General features: G+C 36.2%; 1 pseudogene; it reads left to right on the top strand.

Moving 5' to 3' along the window:
• Positions 1-9150, top strand: part of LOC120519992 — a 29592-nt pseudogene extending 20442 nt beyond the window's left edge.
• Positions 9151-16152: the final 7002 nt, after the last annotated feature.

Here is a 16152-nt window from a genome sequence, read left to right as displayed (position 1 = left end):
GCTGTAATAACAAAAAGTCTGTCAGGCTCAGTTCCCACTTAAACACATATTATAATTTTAAAATTTACAGTTTGAAATACTTATTGCCCTAAAAATAAGAGTCTTAAATCTTGAGAATCTTGAGAAGTATGACGTGTGACGGCAACACTGAATGTTTAAGAACAAAGGATAGCTACTGTCAGACAAGACATATTTGGCCTGGTTAATAAAGGTTAAATATGTTTTACAGATAATCCCTAATCTTCTGATTGATTCAGGCAAACAAACTTGAGGCCATCTTTGATAGCTATGTAGCTAATCTTTACAAGAAATTTCATTACTCCCCAATTTAAGAAAATGCCATTTCACTCACACAGTGTATCATCTCATGATTGGTATTAATTAATGTCCTAATTCAATATCAAGTATCATTCAGATTTAATGATAAACTATCATCACCATACAAGGAAAGCTGTGCTCTTGAATGATAATTCTGAAAGGCAACAAATTGTGGGAAAATCACACTGGTCTCAGCACTGAACCTCAAGGAGCACCTTATCCTAGTGCAAACAACAACAGAGTAATACCAGCATTAATCCAAAATACTGTAGTATGTAGAAACAAACCACCTAAGAAAAGTGTATCTACTGTGCAAGTATACTGTACTTCCTGTTTATCTAAAATTATAACAACAAATCTTTTACAGTATTAGAAAATGTCTGTTCAGCTACAGCACCAGTTAATGCTGTGTCAGAGATGTAAATAAGAACTAAGACTGACTGAAATTTTTCATATTTGGATGAGGTGAGAACTGAGTTGGGAAGACACAATTTTATATAAACTGTTAGGTCCACTTTTTATTTAGTCTATAATTCCTTGGCCTTTCATTTAAACCTAGTTGTTTAATAGTTTAATATTAATTTTAATAATAAATCTTTGCATTTTTATAGCGCTTTTCTTACTACTCAAAGTGCTCAGCCATTGCAGGCTAAGGGCCTAACTCAAGGCCCATCAGAGCAGAGTCCCTTTGACATTTGTGATTCGAACTGGCAACTTTCCGTTTGCCATTGCAGATCTCTAGCCTCAGAGCCACCACTCCGCCCTAAATTAAATATTGTCAAATGATGCCCAATTTTCAGGAAGCAGGGAGACTTCTATCTAAATTCCTTAGACATTCAAATAAAACAAATTTCTTAAAAGTCAAACAAATGCCAATTTAAAGGAAGCAGGGGGAGTCTGTGTAAAAAATATATTAATTATTTTGAATATGGGCTGTATAGCTACTACTTTGATTTGGTTATTTCAGTGATAAATTCTAAAATTCACAAATTTCCTTTTCTGTCATTAATTTAAATTAACTAAGGTGGTTAAGTGTAAGGTGTAAAAATGTTTTACTTGATCTGGTTCAATCTATAATCTTATGTAAGCTATGTTTGCCATTTATTATGAAAAATTTCATAAAGTCATTTGCCATTTATTATTAAATAAATTCTTAAAAGTCATTACTTCTAATAGTAATTGAATCATGTCAATTCTTTCTTAGTATTTTTAGAAATAAAATTTGCAAGTTGTTATTATTTTCATTTTCTTTTTTGTACAGTGTTCCAGAATCATAAGTCATGCCAAAACCCAAGAAGTTGTCAGCAGCAGGTATCTTCTCATCCCTGGTCTAGATAGTTTCTTGATGTTCAGTTTCATCATTTCAATTGTGATGTCAGCTCACGAGTCAGCTCTTGGAATCTTTTAGTTGTCTCTCTCTGGTTTATGCAACATGAGGAACACAAGAACATTTTACTTGAGTTATGCTGACCACTACAATGTGATTTCTCTGTGTAAAGGTTTTTTTTTTAGTTTCTGTCTAATTACTCAGCAGAGTAGAACCTGATATTAAAGCTGTCACCCTTACAGATTTAAAGGTTCTTTCTTGCCACTGTTTTAGAGTGGCACTTTTTTAACAAATTCACTTAGTTTCTTTGTTTTCACCTGCAAGGTCAAGCTGGGACAGTGATGATGAAGAGGAGGATGAAAAAAGAGGAAGAGGATGCACTCTACAATATCAACATGCTATAGTGCGAGTACTTACTCACTTTGTGGCTGAACAAGCTGATCCACGAGATCAACTTGCTTACTTCCTGGGCTCTGACTGGCAATTGGACATTACTGACATGGTCAGGTACTTCATGAAAGTAGAAGACCCCCGGATAGCAAGGCTGCAGAATGGGAAAGTGATAGTAGGTCGAGAGCTTGGTGTTACAACACTTGGTATTTATAATATAAAAATGCTTATTTAATTTAAAGAATTTGGTGTGCTACATTGCCTCTTGTGCTGCATGACAGCAATTATACAGTAAAGGAGCTGCTGGAGTTTTCCTTTCAATAAAGAGAATATTTGTTAAACTTTGCCGCAAATTGTATCTGTCAAAATCCATGTTATGCCAGACAGTCTTGAGATGTATGAAAAAATTAAGGAAAGAGTAATACTGAATACATGTGTGGCCTTTATATCAGTTCTGTGAGTGTAGATTTTGTAATATCTTTGAAGTATATCTGTGGGCAAGTCAGCGACTGAGGAATTATTATAAACAATTTTAAATAATGCAACCAGTCCACTAAAGGTGGCGTGAGCCTCCAAATGAAAGCCAAATTATTTCTAATTGTTCAAATATGAGGAAAAGAGCCTTGCAGTTGTGGCAAGGTACACTGTTTCCACTAGTAAATCAAGCACCTCCAAAATTTAAAACCCTGCTGACATAATATGGAAGTTTGTGTAATGACAGACTCAGGGCATTGCCCCTGTTGTGGTTGCTGCTTAACACAATCACTTAGTATGTCAGAGACTGTCACATCTGTTTATCTCTAATCCGACAGCTGCAATTTTGACAAGAGCATATAATAATTTCTCCACCGTTCAGCGTAAATAGGAAACAATATAAGTGGAATAGATTAATAGCTTATTCAAATGATGCTGTAGGTTTGGTATTTTAATCATCTTCCGTTTAATTCTCTTGGTGCAATTATCAGATGTAATTTAAATCCCATTACCTGTATATCTTGTTTTCAACCTTGATGTGTTTGTGAGAGGTACAATGTATTGCTTAAAGTTGTGGAGCATTGGGTTGGTGAATGAAGTTAGTTGTCAGGAGTGTCTTGTCTTGAGTTGACATTTGCTATGAAAACACTATTTAAAATTCCTGTTGTATTGTGACCATTCCTAACTCTCATAAATTTGTCTGTGAAATTTGTTTCTCTACTTTTATCCAACAGTGGGCATTCTGAGCATGTTTTTAAAGTTTATTCAGCCATTTGAAACTAAGTCCAAATTCCAAGAGCACAGAGAGAGAACATGCTTGCTCAGCTTCCTAACCAGCATCCAGCGAATCCTATAAAGTGATATGTATTGATTATTCTCATTTCACTGTTACGCTGGCAAATTAGGTCTTTTTTTTTTAATCCATGTAGGTTCTGTCCCCACTGTCTGACTCAATCCTGGCAGAAAAGACAGTAACAGTCCGCGATGACAAGGTGATGATCACAGAGCTTGGGATTCAACTGGTCACAGAGCTGCCTCTCTCCTTGCAGTTTAGCCCAGGAAGCAGCAGAGCTATACTTGCCACAACAACCACGCAAGAACTCTTTCATAGGCCTAAGCAGGTAATACACAATAGGGCTGCTCCTATTTTCGGATTTTGTGTTAATAGTTAGAAAATTCATTACATCATTCAAAAAACTGCCTTCTAAGTAGAATGCAACCTTCATTGCAACACATCTTCTTAAGGTAGATGAAAAAAACCAATACAAAATGCTACAAAATGAAGTTGTTCAGAAATCAACAGGGAAGGTCTCATTTACTACAGACCAGTGCCACAACTACATTGGTACCAGAAACAAAATCATACAAATACTACAATTAAAATTTAATATGTTTAGTACTGGAGATAAGTGAATTAAGGTAGGTCTATCTGGCTGTTTCTTTTCATTACCAATTACTCAGGAATACTAAGGGGAAGGGGGTGAGTAGGTTCACATTCCATCACTAAACCTTCTTCTGAGTAGCTGTAGTGTCTGCTGGCTTGAATTAACAAAATATCATTGATTTAAAAGACATTATTTAAAAAGAGTCTCTTACTTACCAAGATGTCTTGTTTTTTCTCCTGGTGTTGCCTAAAATTTAAACATAAATACATATGTAGGAATCATAAACTGAAGGACACAAACAGATGGAAATAGCAAGGTATAGTCCAAAAGACCATCGGCTTTCTAAAGGTTTCTTTGAATGATTTAAATGTGAAATAAAAAATACATTTATTATTTAAAGCAGTCACATGCACAATGATTGCTACATTTTGAAGTCAGTTCTGAATACAGAAAGAGGATATTCTAATTAATAGTCTACTTGAACAAAGAATGAACAAAACACAAGAATTTTCCTCATACTAAGAGAGAGACAGGTTGTAATAAACAGCTGCAGACACTGTTGTTCATCCAATGCAATCACTTCTGCTTTATGCATAACTCACCCTGTACCCAATGATAGTTTTTTTCTGAGCTTTCCGGTCTTACTGTATGAAAGATTTAACCTTTTAACTTTCTCAAGGATAACCACGGAGAACTGCAATAAAGCTTATTAAAACTTACTTTATGTTCTTTTTAATGCACACTTTTCTTTGAAGTCTTTGGTACTCTATGGTGACCAATGCTGGCCCACAAACAGTATCAAAACGCCAATGAAAAAAATCTTGTGATACTAATTTCACATAATCCACATACTGTATCACTTATGCAGAAGTAAGCTCAAAACATGCAAATATTGTGCTTCCAGAAAAATAAATATGCACTAAAAAAAGAACATTTCAGCTATGAATGAAAGGGAATAGGACTATTGACCAATGAATAAAAGGGAGGTGGATCTTCAGTTCAAAGCTGAATTTAAATACAAACTGCATTTTCTCTTTATGCCAATAACTGATTTTTCCAGAAGCATTTATTTAACAATATTTTAACAATTGGATAACGGATATGTGAATTGTGTGATATGAGATTTTTATTTTTTTCATGGACATTTTTGATAGTGCATGCTGTTGACAACACTGGTCACCATAGAATGCCAGTCATCTTTATCTTTGTTCTCCATCAAAACACTTTAAACCCTCTGTCTAATGCAAGGGTGATCAATGAACTCAGTAAGAAGCCAAGGTTAACGTCAAAGGTACTGAGGGTCACAGTCAGTGTGGTGCTTGAGAGGTCTGTCACAAGGACCAGCTGCAGTTTAGTATTGTGTAGTACATTCTTACATAAGTGACTTATAAATTTCATATACACAAGTTATTTCTTCACAGTGAAAGTGTAAATATCCTTCCACCATCTGCTCAAGAATCTATCCTGGCCTCAGCAGGCTCAAGACAGTACCTTGTCATGGGCAGAATAACACCAACACAGACATTAAACAGTGCCAATAAAAAAGATTTGCGCAGTACCTTGAGCATTGAGCCCAGTAGTTAATGCCAAAATACAATACCTTAAAATCTTAAAACTGGGTGGGTGAATTTACATAGCGGCCCTCTGTCATTTTGCCCCAGGCCACTGGAGATATCTGGCATCCTGTCACAATGTGTATAATATTTATTTCTAAAATGTAATTGGTTTTGCTTTTCTAAGCAATCTCTCTCTTTTGTTCACTTGATTTAAAAGGTTAGAGCATTTTTGCCATGCGAATCTAATCTAAATATACCCACAAGCTTCATTCTGTCATAGAACAGTAATTATGGCTATACAGTCATGTCATTTGCCAACTAATCTTTCGTCCTGCCAGCTTTCATGCTGTGAGATAAAGCATACCCACAACCGCAATCACCTTAAAGACGCTTGAAGCTCATACTTAAAATGTTCCATGTTCTGCTTCATGAACTGTCACGTTTGAAGCTTTTCAGCAGGTTTCCAAGAGCTGTACAACAAGGTGAATTACAGCACAGTTTGCTTCCATAAAATAAGTCATATTTGCTTACTTTTTACTTATTTATTTTGCACATTTGAATGGTAGAAGCATAGACTTAATGATGCAGGTTAAGTATGACTTTATTAGTTTGGTTAAATACTGAAATTATGGAGAGAGTTAAAATGAAAAACTTGAAAATTCCACAAGCTGGAACTGAGCGTCCGAGACCCTTCATCATTCCACCTTTCCAAATGGTCTCCCTTGATATATATACTGTATAGAGTTATTAATAACTATAATAAACCTTCTTATAAGCTATTTTTTGTACAAATGTTTGTTCTAGATGTGAAGTCATAACGAAAACAATGTATGGTTTCCTTTAATATGCAAATTGAATTTATTCCAAAAATTAGCAAGTCAAGAAACTACTTTCTCATAACTAAATCTAGAAAGGTAATTTTTTATTTTTCTTTTAGCCAGGTTATAAAATGACCCCAGTTAACAATTACTCAGAAGTTCATATTTTAATTTTAAAATTAGTATTATTCAGTTTCAACATAATTCATAAAAATAACATTTTTTTAGACTAAACACTGAGTTCTAGAGTTTGACTGTAACATCTAGTGATATGCTGTTGTAATTCTTATAATCAGTGATGTGTATGTGTGATACTCACCAGAGGTAAAATCTAGGTTCCTGCAGTCTAACATGTGTAAACTCTTACATTATTGCTCCATCATTTAGTTGATGAGGACCGTTTTGTTTTTAGCATGACCTAATAATTATTCTTCCTGTGTGAATGACTAGTGAGACGTGCAAATCCACATACCATATGCACCACAGAAAATCAATCAAACATTGGGATGCCCACTGACATTGTCATCATCTGACCAAATACAGCCAAAGAGATTTAAAGGTTAAGTAAACTGAAGGCCTTGCAACCAGTTACTGCCCAAGAAAATACATAGGCAATGAACAGACATTATTTGAAGAAGCAACACCTCAGATTTAGAATCGAATGGCTTTGAGGTGAAACAGAACATGATACAATAATATGGTTAGAACACGCAGACTACACATACTGCACAACTTAAACACACGACAGTGGGCTGCAACCAGCCACATGAGGCCAGCAATTGAACAAATTAACAATTGAAAAATGATTTTCAAACAAACCTGTTTACACATTAAGACATCATGCTGTTGGCTTCTATTCTAAGAAATGGAAGAAGCACACATATAGGCATTCCATGATGGCTTTTTCAGATTGTGCACTGTAACTGGCCCATTCTAATCAGCATTCCTGATCCTGATCTGCTTTTGTTTTTTTTTTCCTACTTTATTGTTGAAAGATGTAAGGAACAAATGGAAATGGACTTTTGATACTTGTTCATGGGCTTACACTGCATAGCCATTATACAATAAACCCAAAGTGTAAATGGGGAATAAAAACAGATGTCCTTCAAACTTAAAAGCTCAGACTGCACATGTACACACTGGGATGACTGACCTAACACCATGAGCAATTGGTCAGCACAATGGCAATTTCACATACAAAATTTACATTGTTATAATAGAAAATTAGAAAAAATTAAAAATAACTGAGTGAAGCTTATTAATTATTTTGCTCAATATCTAAAGGCTGGCCCTTAAAGCAGAAATACCACTAGGTAGACAGCTGAGAAAATTTAAAGCAAAAATTACTTAAAAGTATGAATGGTGTTAATTCTAAAAATGCACTCTTGTGTTTTTATGTTGAAGAAATATTCAAACTTTGTTTTCTAGAAACAAGCCTGCTTTACATATATTTTTATTTTTCACAAACCTTAATAATTAGATTTTTCATTGAATCTTCAGGAGGCAATGCTGAGTGCCTGGATCCAGTTCAATGATGGTTCCATGACTCCTTTGGATATATATGATCCAAATTATTACCTGCTGTCTGTGGCTTCACTGGATGAAGAAGTGATCTCTGTTCGAAATGATCCTCAACTCAAGATACCTTTCATAATGGCAGAGGGTGAGGGACAGGGAGTACTGTTGAAGGTGGAAATGGTCATCTGTGAGGTATGCCAAAAATCCAAAAGAAAGAGTGTTTTAGCTGTTGGAAATGGAAGCCTTAAGGTCAAGTTTCATCAGGAAGAAAAGAAAACCAAAATCACTGGTAGTATAGATTATGGCAGTGATGGAGAGGAGTTGGAGAATGTCAATACTGACCAAAAACAGAAGATAAATGGGCAAAGCCAGACAGGAGCAGATGTTCTTTTCTATGGGAGTACCATTTTAGACCGAGAAGAAAGTGTCATTAGAAAAGTGACAACAACAGTCAAAACAGTCAGCAGGGATCTGGTTGGCGGAAGTCTTTCTGGCAGTTCTCCTCAGGATCCCGTTAATCTTATAGACTACACAAACTTTCCATCGCAACTAGACCTGCCTAAAAAAAATGGTGCTTTGGAAGAAAATGACCTTGCCCAAACACCTCGGTTTCTAAGTGATCTGGAGATTGGGATGTATGCTTTATTAGGCGTTTTCTGCCTGGCAATTCTAGTGTTTCTTCTGAATTGTGCATCATATGTGCTGAAATATAGACATAAGCAAACCTCATTACAAGGACAAGAAAACCTGAGTCACCTACATGACTGTGTGGCTGGGGACAGATGCTGAGCTGTCATGAACATGGCAGGCAGCCCACCCTTGCACAATAAGCATAAGACCACAATTATTGATATTGGTTTGGGCCTGGAAAATGGTGCTAATCTAATAAGTGAGGCACTAGAAAATGAAAATGGCCCAACACTTCACCCACTGACTGCTTACACTAAAGACTAAAATGACTCCATAAACTCTCCTACCACAAAAAGGAAGAGAGTTAAATTTACAACATTTACTTCAGTATCATTAGACAGTGAGAGACCAACCAGTGACTTCAGATTACTGGAACGTGAGGATGAAAAGTGGGTCAGTCAATCAGCACAAAGTGGAAATTCCAAAGATAACAGAGAGCAGCTATAAATTTTATAACTGTACATATTTAACTAAGGACTTTTTTATTTGTGGTCACCCTTATGCCTTTAGTTTTATCCACACTGCAACTAAAAATGGACATACAGAGTTACCAGTAAATATGAAATAAAACAAAGCTGTGGCTGCCCCCCTTTAATCACCAGTACTTGATGATTGCAGTCTGGCTCAGTTGGTGGCATAATGGTAAGTTTATTTAGAAATGTCTCACTTTGTTTTAAATTGTACGTTTTACCCTGTTCATGCATTCCTGACTTGTAGTTCTGTTCCGAAAAAACACCTTACTGAAATGATCAAATTTGCTATTAGCTAGGTACAATTTGACCAGGTCCTCAAACATCAACATTCCAAACTCAAACCAAGTAAAGTGACTTGCCAATTTTCAGCAACCAGGTCACTCAAATAATGTAGAACTTGAAGTGATGTTGACCCTCTGACAACAAGCAGTGGTCCTGTTTGAATCAGTGATTTTGCGGGGTACTCCTCGTTCCTTATCAAGTGATACTGACAAAACCTGTGTGTGGATGGGCAGAGAGTTGGACTGAATAAAAACAATGTCCATTTCAAACAGCTAATAGTTGGGCATGCCTGCATGCCAAATTTCCTAGTGTAATAAATCTGTTCGTTTTGCTTTTCAATTTTAATTTTTACTAGTACATGTCGGATTGTTATAAACTGTGCAGTTGCGTCTCTGAGTAAAAATGACATACTTGAAATCATCCATCTACCTTGTCATTAAACTATTTTAATTTTCATACTGTGTATATTGTAAAAATGTAAATATATTTATAAAAGCAATCAAAATAAACAACTCTTGAAATGCTGTGACTTTTCTACTAGTACAGTGTGTTGTGAAGCTGTGACATATCCCAGCAGCATCTCTCATTAATCAGGACTCCATCACAGTTCACACTAACACAGAACCGATAAGCTTACAGTCTTGCAGCCAGACCCTGGGGATGTTAACCATTTAAACACTGGGGGAACATCCTGACAAAATATGCCCCAGCTGGGATTGAATCTGGATCCATTACATCACCTTAGTCTAGTCCATTTACGCTTAAATGTTTTTTTGTGTTGGGTGTTATTCCTAGATTAACTTCGCACTATAGGAAAGGCCAGCCCAATGAAAAAACTAAATTAAGGCAATGCTAGGTCCAATGGCCACTGTCCAAATCATCTCTTAACTTTGGTAAGACCTTTCCTTCAGTATATCTTTCCTATTGTTAGCAAACAAATAGGAAATCTGAACAAACATCAAGAATTGTGCATATGCCACCCAGATCCAGCAAAACCAAGTATGTCCACCTGGGAGTATCAGTTCCATGAAATACCAGGTATGATTATTAGAAAATGTGTCATGGAAAGGTAGTTGTTTACAGTACTGCATCAAAGCTACAACAGCAGCAACAACAACGATCATGTTGCAGATTAATTGTTTTAGAATTAGCATGAATGAAATAATCATTTAATATACAATACATATCAGTTTTTCTAGAAAATCCAAATTTCCATAGAAATTTGTCATAATGAATGCTGCAGTACCAGTTAAGGAGTATGGGGTCCAGTGGTTGTGCAGTTCTCTATCGTCCCGGTCATGGCAATAATTTTTTTGGTACAATAAACCAATCAGTGTTTAACTAGGACCTTCACCCTTTTATGATGGAAATTCCAGGAACAAAGAACTTTCTCAGCACTCCTCCCAATAAAGACCAAGAAATCCTTTTCTCACACACTGATACAGCATACTAGTAACAACTGCACTGCAAAAATACTACACCCTTTTGAATGTCTTGTTTAAATGTCACAGTTGTTTAAAAAAATGTTACAATTTATGACTCTGAAAGCTCAAAACAAGACTTTTCTTCAAGCTAAGAGGCCTAGAAGTAAAACCTGGCCCCAAAGTCAAGAAACAGATTTCATGGTCTGCACTCATCAAAATGGACCAAACTTGTCATGAAGGAGACGGGAAACATGAAGCCTCTGGCCTACAATAACAAAACAACATTTTCTGTAATATATTTAAGGAATTGATGATACAATAATTTTAAACACAAGAACAAAAGAGAAGAATCAAGATAGCTCCCAAAAGGATTAACCAGGAAGCAAACAAAGCCATGTTTGCAAAGTTTATAAAAAATTAAATCAAAAAGGAACTCACAATAACCTCAAGGAAGTTAAAATCCAAAAAATTAAGTGCTAACAACAACAGGGTCTGACCCTTTAAGCATAACATAAAGAAAGCAAGTTACAAAAAACAATCATCTAATAAATCCATAAATAACATAAAACAATATAAAATATAATTACTCATAGAATAACAATAAACACAAAAAAAATTTACAAATTAAAATTTACAAGATAATAAAATGTACTATTAATGTACTATAGACAGGTAAATATTAGACTAAAATAACCCTGCTATTCCATGGCCAGCCAAACATGCACAATTAAGTTTGACTCTCAGTCAGGGCCTGTGTTCCTTGCATGGATGGGACATGGATTGTAAGTCACAAGGGACTCTATGATGTGCATCTTTGGCAAGTCGTATTCAGACAAAAATGAAAACAAGTTTATATGAAATAAAACACTAACCAAGTAAAAACAAATAGTGGATGGGCTACAATGTCACAATTTAGTTTTTATTTTTCCTCACTAATATCTCTCATTCACCTTCCATATCACTTGCTGAGTTTATCTTGTAAAAATTGTTTTATTGTAGTTTCTACCAGGACTCATTTATGCATACTGATATGCCTGTCCTTTTATTTTCAAATCCTCAAAGAAACTGAATTTTGGGTAACTTGCCTGACCCATCTCCTTATACCCCCTTGCCAATGATAATCACACGAAGACCACAACCATCCTTAACACACAGATGTACACATAACTTTGTCAAAGCAGCAGATCTTAAACAGTTAGACATGCTATCTTAATATATTAACGTCTACATTTTTTCCTAGTTGGATGGAATCTCCACAGGTGACATTACATAATATTTGATGAGCCATTTCCACCCTTACCCATGCTAAATAAGCATACAATATTTACAGTACAAAGTGACAGGAACACCATTTTGTAATCAATTTATTTTAACAGTAAGATGGTAAAATATAAAATTATCGGTAAAAGGATACATATGCAGTGTGCTCTATTAAAGAGATTTATTTAAATGAACGTATGAGACTAAATAAGCAAAACTGCAAACTTCCTTCTGCGTATTGGAAAGCATCCATCTTTGGCACTGACAAACACAAACATACAAACTTTCCCATAAGCAGAGACTAAGAGCAGCAGTAGCAAGTTGCAACCAGAATGGCAGACCATGTCTAATCTGTCATCTTATAGAAGTTAGCGATTCCTACTGACAACTAAGCGACTTCGGATGCATTTGTCTACATTCATTAAAAATGAATTGCACACAGCCAGCCAGTAAAGCCGTTAGCAAACTCATAAAAGGAACAGATGCATCAAGACATCTAATTTGTTTTTTATCCCCTCAATCCATCATCATCAGGGAAGCCTGCCAAGTGACAAGAGTGTATAATCTGCGGACCAACTGACTCACGTTTGCACACGCCTGTATCGAGTATCTTTTGGCCAGGAGAAATTAGAGCGGCGGGTGCTTGGCTGGTGTCACCTACCATGTGATTTTGCCAGGTGCTGATACTTTCTCTCACTACCCAATGGGTACTGAAGTACAAATAGAAAGATCAACTGAAAAAAGCAGACTTCATAAATGGTACACAGTTGATTTTAACCTAAGAAAATTTAAACAACTTTAAATGAAAAAAAAACTAACCACGTAAGAAATTAGTGAATGGGCTACAAGGTCACGTTTTAGGTTTTATTTTTCCTCACTGATATCTCTCATTCACCTTTCAGATAACTTTCTGTGTTTATCTTGTAAAATGTGTTTTATTGTAGTTCTCTATGAGTATTAGAATGCATTTATTTACCATAGTACACATTTTTTCTTAATCAATAGCCTGCTTGTCTCCTCAAGGTCAGCCTCTCTTTGAGTGGGAATAAAATGCCTTTACAGATGACAAACATGAGAGAGACAAAGAAAACATGAGCAGTGTTATCCTGTGGCATGGTGACCTTGACCGGCATTTTGCCACCTTATGAACAGTGGAAGACTGTGTAGAAGTAAGGCTTACCAGAGGACATAAGAGCTCAGATAAATCTAATGTAAAATCACAACAGTGGGATGATTATAGGAGTGAGGTACTACAATATCAAATAATGAGTATAAAAGGTCAGGCTTTACTACACAGGATTTTATTACAGTATCATAATATACAATTAAGCAAATTAATTTATATTTATTATGTACACAAATGTAGAGTCAAATTAATAGGAGATTAAATGAAGTAAACAACTTGAATAAATATTTAATTTGAAACTAAACAGATTAGTGAAAGGCACTATATGATAGATGGATAGATAGATAGATAGATAGATAGATAGATAGATAGATAGATAGATAGATAGATAGATAGCTGAAAGGCACTATATCATAGATAGATAGATAGATAGATAGATAGATAGATAGATAGATAGATAGATAGATAGATAGATAGATAGATAGATGTGAAAGGCACTATATAATAGTGAGCGTGCCAGGTTCCTCAAACGTGACCCCTGGCATTCACATCAAAGAGTTCAATCTTTGTCTCATCAGACCAGAGAATTTGTTTCTCATGGTCTGAGAGTCCTTCAGGTGCCTTTTGGCAAATTCAGGCAGGCTGCCATGTGCCGCTTACTAAGGAGTGGCTTCCGTCTGGCCACACTACCACAGGCCTGATTGGTGGATTGCTGTAGAGATGGTTGTCCTTCTGGAAGGTTCTCCTCTCTCCACAGAGGACCTCTGGAGCTCTGACAGAGTGGCCATCGGGTTCTTGGTCACCTCCCTGACTAAGGCCCTTCTCCCCCAATCGCTCAGTATAGATGGTCGGCCAGCTCTAGGAAGAGTCCTGATGGTTTCGAACTTCTTCCACTTACGGATGATGGAGGCCACTGTGCTCATTGGGACCTTCAAAGCAGCAGATATTTTCTGTAACCTTCCCAGATTTGTGCCTTGAGTCAATCCTGTCTCGGAGGTCTACAGACAATTCCTTTGACTTCATGCTTGGTTTGTGCTCTGACATGAACTGTCAACTGTGGGACCTTCTATAGACAGGTGTGCGACTTTCCAAATCATGTCACATCAACTGAATTTACCACAGGTGGACTCAATTAAGCTGCAGAAACATCTCAAGGATGATCAGGGGAAACAGGATGCAACTGAGCTCAATGTTGAGCTTCATGGCAAAGGCTGTGATTACTTATGTACATGTTCTTCCTCAGTTTTTATTTTTTAATAAATTTGCAAAAATCTCAAGTAAACTTTTTTCACGATGTCATTATGGGGTGTTGTGTGTAGAATTCTGAGGAAAAAAATGAATTTGATCCATTTTGGAATAAGGCTGTAACATAAAAATGTGGAAAAGTGATGCGCTGTGAATACTTTCTGGATGCACTGTACTAGAAATACAGTAGAATGTTACTCAAAAGCCTTTTCGACATTTTTAACTAGACATTTTGCAATATAATGTGTAACAAGGAGGATGCTGAAAAGGCATGCTGTTTTGATGAACCTCCTATGCATAAAAGGACCCAGTAAACCCCGAAATTTTACTAAAAATTCAACTTATATACATTTTCAGTATGACATAATTAACTTCAATATTTTCAGAATATTTATGAAGAAAAACTTGCCTTAAATCTGAGAAATGCCATTGCAGTGCCAAGTCTAGCAAATTTCTTAAGTATTGATGAAGAAAACAGGGCTTCTGGTCTTCTGACAAGAATCACCAATTACGTTCAGCTGATGTCAGACTCATTTTCCTGGGTATTATGGTAATTTTATCGTTCCATGATTTCCTTTCAAGAAAACCTTTGTATTGAACGCTTATTTAATTATTTATATATTTATTTAACCGACTTCACAAACCTTTCAACACTTGCCTCAACGCACGCAAACAAGGAGCGTGGATTGAAAACGCCGAACTCTCGAAATCTCGCGAGATGTTCTTTCCGCGTTTTACTTGTGCCGTGTGCACACACAATATACAGTATACACTTCATTAACGCTTCATGAAGTTTAAAGAGACGAACCAACGCAACAGGTTTTGCGTGGAAAGGTTTATGTGAAATTCAACGACTTGATCAGATGCATAATCTAAGAAGCAGTAACTTTTACATTGCCAACAAAGAATAAAACACACAACATGTATCTCTACTCACAATCCACCTTCAAAGAGACGAAGAGGAAGACAGCTATAGCTTCAGTCCTCTGTTTGCTGAAGAAAGATTCAAGTGAAGTCCACCCCTTGATGCAAAGTCGTCCCCGGTAGCCGTATCGGTTTGTGACAGATGATTTTGGACCACGGAATTGTTTAACCTCAAAATGCTTATTCGCTTGGACGCTTAAAAATAAATAGTTTTATTCATAACAAGTTATATTTTTCTATACAGTCCTACTTGTGGAGGTCGATGGGACGGGCTCCGTTACATAAGTACCGCACGTTCCTTTAAACGTGTTTTGTTTTAGCACGTTACTTCTCATTGACGTAACTTTTAAGCGAGCGGCATAGTTTTACTTTAATATGACGTCTCCTTTCACTGCTTTAATCATTTTTCTACAATAGGACGTTTTAGCCTAGGGCTCACTTATTGCTCGCCGACAGCAGTCTGTTTGAGCCCGCTGGCCGCAGTTTCCACTTTATAATGATGTATTATCGGAAAATATCATTTTGAGTAATAAATATATTGTATAGTAAATAAATGTCATAGATGGACAAGCATCAGATGTCAACCCATTGAAGTCAGTTTTGAACGCGGATGGAAGATTACCGTTAAAGCCGCAGTTAAGTTTTATCTCCGAGGCACCGACTTCTCGAGCCCGCACTACATCTGCAGCGAGCCGACATTTAAACCGGGCTCTTCAACCAGCTTCTGTTTTAATTTGACTTTTGGGTTAATTAAATGAACTGTTATTAACCAGATTCTGTGTTTCTGAATGTAGAATAAGAGATAAATAATAGCAGTTAATTAAACGAGATCAGTTTATTGGTTGTTGTCACTGATGAAGAAATCTGGTTGAAACAAAAACCTGATGCCACGTGTGCCCACAGGACTGAGTTTGAGAACCCTATAATCTAAACTTGTCATTC

This window comes from Polypterus senegalus, unplaced genomic scaffold (genome assembly GCF_016835505.1).
Source record: "Polypterus senegalus isolate Bchr_013 unplaced genomic scaffold, ASM1683550v1 scaffold_2526, whole genome shotgun sequence".
In the NCBI taxonomy this organism is placed as follows: Eukaryota; Metazoa; Chordata; class Cladistia; order Polypteriformes; family Polypteridae; genus Polypterus; species Polypterus senegalus.
This window is presented reverse-complemented; position numbering and strand designations above follow the sequence as displayed.